Source organism: Oncorhynchus nerka, linkage group LG1, assembly GCF_034236695.1.
Source record: "Oncorhynchus nerka isolate Pitt River linkage group LG1, Oner_Uvic_2.0, whole genome shotgun sequence".
In the NCBI taxonomy this organism is placed as follows: Eukaryota; Metazoa; Chordata; class Actinopteri; order Salmoniformes; family Salmonidae; genus Oncorhynchus; species Oncorhynchus nerka.
The window spans coordinates 3,385,734-3,391,733 of record NC_088396.1 but is presented as its reverse complement, the minus strand read 5'-3'; positions in this window follow the sequence as shown (position 1 = coordinate 3,391,733).

Genomic DNA, 6,000 nt, shown 5'->3' with positions numbered 1-6,000 from the left:
TGGCTGGCATTTTCACCCCATTCTGGAACTTTGAGAGTTTAGATAGGATATTAACACGTCATAAACCATGGCAAAAAAATTATAATTACAGGAAATTAGCTGTAAAACGGCTAAAACAATTCTCAGCCTCATGGCAAAATGTGTAGAATACCATGAGATTAGCTATGAAACTGCACCTTTTCCTTTCTGCCCCATCGCGATACGTGTAGAATTGCAGGAAATTTGCTTTAAAACTAAAAATGATCTCAACCTCATGTTAAAATATGTAGAATAGCATGAGATTAGCTATAAAACCTTTTGGGGGGGCTTGCTCAGACCTCACGGGAGGCCCTGCGAAACTGCGGTACGCCACTGATGTCCAGAAACCATAACTGTCAGGAACCTTTTCAGGGTTAAAAATCTAAAATAGTTCACAGATTTTATGTGACCTGACCAGGAATTAACAGGCGCTAGGTACTGTATATAACTAATGCCCAGAGTTTTTCCCGGTCACATCAGATGCACAGGAATTCAAAAGGGATTTGGGTAACAAGTCCAGTTCCATACAATGTCATGTGCTGTTTCAAGATTGTCTTCTGAAAGGTGATAGAGCCATTTTTGTGGGCCGTGGCCCTTTTGAGAAAGGTTATGCTTGTCCACGTTTGGTCTTTCAAAGTATGATTGTCGAGCTGTTGACATTCCTCAGTTTATAACTTTAAGCAATTTCATTCTGTCCCTGTAAAAGCAAATGGTCTATTTTGAGGTCACAGTCACAGTTTCAGAAATGAATGCCAATATAAATTAGGCAATTCTGGTCCATTGAACATCTTCTTGAAATGTTGTTTATTTCAAGCAGGATTCCAGAGTTCCCCTCAGGACAATATTTGAATGTACAGTATTCAGTTGAGTTTGACCTCATGTCTCAGAAAGTAGGGTTTTAAACCTGAGCTTCTAAAGCTTAACCCATTAGGCCAGTGCTAATCTCCGATCAAATCCCTCAGTGTATTTGCAGTGGATACAGTTACTCATAACTCATTCATTGTGACTAATGTATGCTTGCTAACTTATTTTGAGGGGCTATGGATAAATTTACAATACATATGCTCTTACATGTTGCAGGTAGACTCTATTCATTTCAATATACCAAATAATTTCTTTATTACTAAACTTTTAGTTTAAGAAATTGTTTTGCATTCATAGTACTCTAACACATCTACTCCCATTTATCAAAAGTTTTCATTTCCTCTGTATAAAGAAGGGAAACCCCTTTCTCTGTAACACATCATCATTTTGCAATACATTAATAAGACTCCCCCAAAAAAGGACATTGTGCCATTTGCATCTATATGCCTTTGATCCTTAGTCCGGATATGGCAGATAATTATTTCCCCCCGAGTGTTCCTTGTTTGCGGGGGAGAGCAGAGCAGAGCAAAGTGGAGCTGAGCAACAGTGTAACAGCAATTGCTCTTACATGGCTCCTAGCGCAAACTACTGCAGTGGGCTGTTTGCTTTTTCATTAACATTCACTCTCTGTCTGATTGCCCAGGACCTGTAAAACTCCTTCTGAATCCCTCCCTCCCAACCACCCCTGGAGGGTTTGTGGAGACCAGAGGCATGGGATAGGTTAATTGTTTGATGTACACACACGCAGAGAAACGGTTTAATATTATCTGTTCACAGATTGTCACGACTTCCACCGAAGTTGGCTCCTCTCCTTGTTCGGGCGGCGTTCGGCTGTCAACGTTACCGGCTTTCTATCCATCGGCGCTCCATATTTCACATATCCATTTGTTTTGTCTTGTTCCCTGCACACCTGGTTTTCATTCCCCAATCAATCTACATGTATTTTTTCCTCTGTTCGCCATCATGTTTTTGTGTAAGATTGTTTATGTTACGTGTGTATTGTTGACGCGCTAGACTGGCTTGTTTTTTCCGTGTTATTTTTCACAAAGATGTTTATTGTTAAACATAATTATTGTGACTGTTTTGCGCGTTTTGCACATTTGCCTAAATAAAGTGTGTGCCTGTTCAGAAATCTCTGCTCTCCTGCACCTGACTTCGCTACCAGTACGCAAACATCTGACAGAATCTTACACCTACCATGGAGTCAGCAGGAGCAGGTACCCAGGTCAGAGGAGTCGAGGAGCGCGTCCAGGAACACGCGGCAATGCTACATCATCTCGGTGCCATGATGGATCGTGTTGTCCAGACCATGGACCGCTGGGAGAGACAGGAAGTCTCTCCAGTGCCTCAACCAGTGCAACCGGGGTTATCTCTACCCGTCCCGTCCGGATCCAGCTCCAGTAGGATGCGTCTCTCCCTTCCCAGGGAGTATGATGGGAAGGCCGCACAGTGCCAGGGGTTCCTTTTACAACTGGACCAATACCTGTCCACCGTTCACCCAGCTCCCTCAGGAAGGGAAAGAGTATCCGCCCTCATCTCATGCCTCTCGGGGAGAGTTCTCGAGTGGGCAAACGCCGTGTGGGGAGAAGGAGATGCGGCGTTGGACCACTTCGAGGAGTTCACCCGTCATTCTACCTTCGGGCGGATGGTCAAAGACGGGTGAACTCCTCGAAGTGGTCCAACGCCGGAACGACTCTTCCATTTGAGGCAGGGGATGAGGAGCGCATAGGAGTTTGCGCTAGAGTTCCGGACCTTGTCCCCCGGAGCTGGATGGAACGACAGGGCCCCCATCGACCACTATCGATGCAGCCTGCGTGAGGACGTCCGACGGGGGTTGGCCTGCACCATCAACACCTTTGCTCCTCTCCTTGTTCGGAGGTCGACGTCGTTTGGAGGTCGACGTCACAGGCTTTCTAGCCATCGCCGCTCCATTTTTCATGTATCCATCTGACACAGATATGAGATGCATTGTGGGATGGATGTATAGCTTCAAAATAGATTACATTAACCCAGCCCCATCCCTGGCGGAGCGGCCGCTTTGTTGTTTTTCGAATCCCAAACTGTATGACACGAATCCATGGTTTTGTTCAGTTTCACTGGCACTGTTTCCAAATGCTAATGTTTTAGCATTTGTGGGTTAAATCCAATACAAGTCATTGTACTGATATTAGAATTTTTCCAAATCATCCAAACGTATCTAAAATGGATTGTGAAGCTCAACAAAGTCACTTATAGATGATATGAACATTATTGCGCCAAAAATGCTGATTTCGGTATTATGACTTGAATAGGATTTGTGCCACAAATGCTAAAACGTTAGCATTTGAAAACAATTCAAGGGAAACTAACCCAAAGCATGGATCGCTATCATACCTTGTCTATAGACTGCTTTAGGGTAAGGAAACCAATATCATTTCGTAATTTCGGTGAATTACAACAATGAACCTTTAAATGCTCCCAAATTAACATAATACAACTGTACCAGTCAATCTCATGGCTAGACTAATTCAAAATGCATGCTGACTATAAAAAAGGTGCTTTCATCAGATCCTTGTTTGCTTCTCTGGCTGGTATCAAAATCTGTGCACATTTTCTGTCAAACAGATGTGTTGCTTAAACACTTCAAACTCAGCGGTTCTAAGAAATCCAAAGAGCAAGGTGCTGAAAAGAAGAAATCAGTCCTGTGACCTTTGCTCCACCTTGATTTAGATTAGCATAAACCCGTCTGGGTGACTGAGCGTGATGCTAATATAGACGTACACGAGTATACCGCATTTTTTCACAGGACTACACACAGACTGGGACAAGTGTGTTGTTTTCTTTCAAATACTTTGAGCGATTGATTGAGCCTGCCTGGAGTGTCACATTGGTGGTGCTTGCACTTTTAGGACTATGCTATTGCTTACATTGCACCAGGCAATGAAAAAATACTGTTTTCTCATTTGATTTTGTTTAAATTAGTCAATGATACAACACCTCAATTCTTTAAGTTGTTCAACTTGTTCAACTTTCAAGCTTTGTGAGGAATGACAAAGCACTGAGATATAGACTCTTATACCATGGCATTGGTATAAGAGTCTATATACTCTTATACCATCTATATAATCTTATACCAATACTCCTTTCTGATTGGCTTGAAGGACATTCTAGAGCATGCATTATTTCACAGTGCAGTGTATTTGCACGGTAAAATTCAATGTCTATAGCTCATTTTGACATGTTTTGTTTGAGTTGCTTTTGAAAGCAAAAATCTAATTTAAAACAGTATTGGTATTGTTGCGCCCCTGACCACGGCAATCTGTAGCTATCAAGTAATCTTGCAAGCTACGTCAGTGGATGTTGAACACATATCTACTGGCAAATAAACACGTGTTCAATTTTAACCATGGTATAAAATGTATTGGCATAATGCATCTCTTTGGAAGGTCAGTACCCCTCCGCTAGCGCGTCATGGAAAACACCTTCCACATCGTTCATTATTTTCTATAGAATGCATAGCCCCTCGTTGATTATCCCTTACGTATTTGTGCTATTTTTAACTGCAGTTAATTGTGATGTAATTTACAGAGAATCCAGTAACTAGGATGTCTAAATACATTTTGATTTAGTCTAATTATTCTTCACTGTCCATTTAAATCAGTTGTTCTTAGTACAGAGTGATTAAAGTATAACAGATTCATGAAAGTGCCATTTTGGGAAATCGACTTTTGAGTTTTAACATGGCTTCTTTGATATTCACCCCTTGATAAATGCAGAAACAGAAGAATAGAGCACTGTTACACTGTTGTGTATCACTATTTGCTTTATATTATTTAAGGAAGAACAAGAACCACTCAATATAAATGGGAGTCATGGAGATGTTTTGGTTGAGATGTGATCAGCAACAGAGTGGACACTATTCCATTGGTATGGAATCCAGAAATGACAGTGTTCCTAATATGGATTCCGTACATGGCCAATGCTAGGATATCTCAGTTAAACGCCTCCTGACTGCTGACTTCCAACAGAGGGAGATAGATGTAGGAAGCAGAGACGTGATCTGTGAACTTTGTCAGACATTGATCCCAGCTGGTAAAATAATCTCACAGGACTGAGCTACTATGACATCCTGAGAGAGAGATCGAATATGGACTCTCTCTAGACTGGTAGAACTATAGACCTGGACTGCCTATGCGAAAACTAGAATGTTCCTTCTAGATCGGAAATGCTTACATTAGAACTAGAACACTTTCACTTGAAGTAGAATTATGTACAGTGATTTTACAGTGTATGTTGGATGTAGTAGGATGAAGTGGGATGTCAAAGGTTTAGTCAGCTTTGTATACTTGCTATCTACCATTTTCTATTGTTTCCAGAAGCACCTTCATTTCTTCTGGTTGTAAGTACAATGAGCACTTTACATGGAACACTCGTTTTATGTCTCATACACTGTAACTCTTCAAATAATTTTACATCTCCTTTTCTAAGAATCTCTTTTCATGTTTGCCAAAACATATATATTTAGGTCCATTTAGAATATTGTTACGTTTTGTTGTTTATAGATTGCATTATTTGCGTGACAAATAAGAATATCATTACATGATTTGAGCAATGAATAACATAAAAGAAGACAAATATTTACTTAATGTCACACGTGTAGAGAGGAGCAGGCAGGAGGCAGTTGCAGGTTTAGAACTACTGACTTATTAAAGCACTATAATTATAAAAGCTGGACAAAACCCAAAGTGCAAAATAATAAAGTACTCAGGAAATAGTAGGAGAGATTCCTCTCAGGAAAACAAGCAATATTTAGAATGACCGACAAAGACGAATGACAGAGGGAGTATAAACACAGTGATAGATTGGGTATTAGAAGCAGGTGTGTGTAATGATGATGATAAGACAAGTCCGGAGTTGATGAGTGAAGGGCCTTTGCCAGCAGCAGGTTCAGCAGCAGCTAGAAGGCCGGCAATGCCGAACACATGAGCTGGACATGAGGGGGAGCCAAAGCGAGAGCTGGTGTGACAGTATCCCCCCCACCCCCTTCCCCGGTCCAGGACGTCCCGTGTCGGAACCCAGCACTGCTCTTCGGGACCATACCTTCCCAGTCGGCCAGGTACTGGAGAGACTCACCACGAT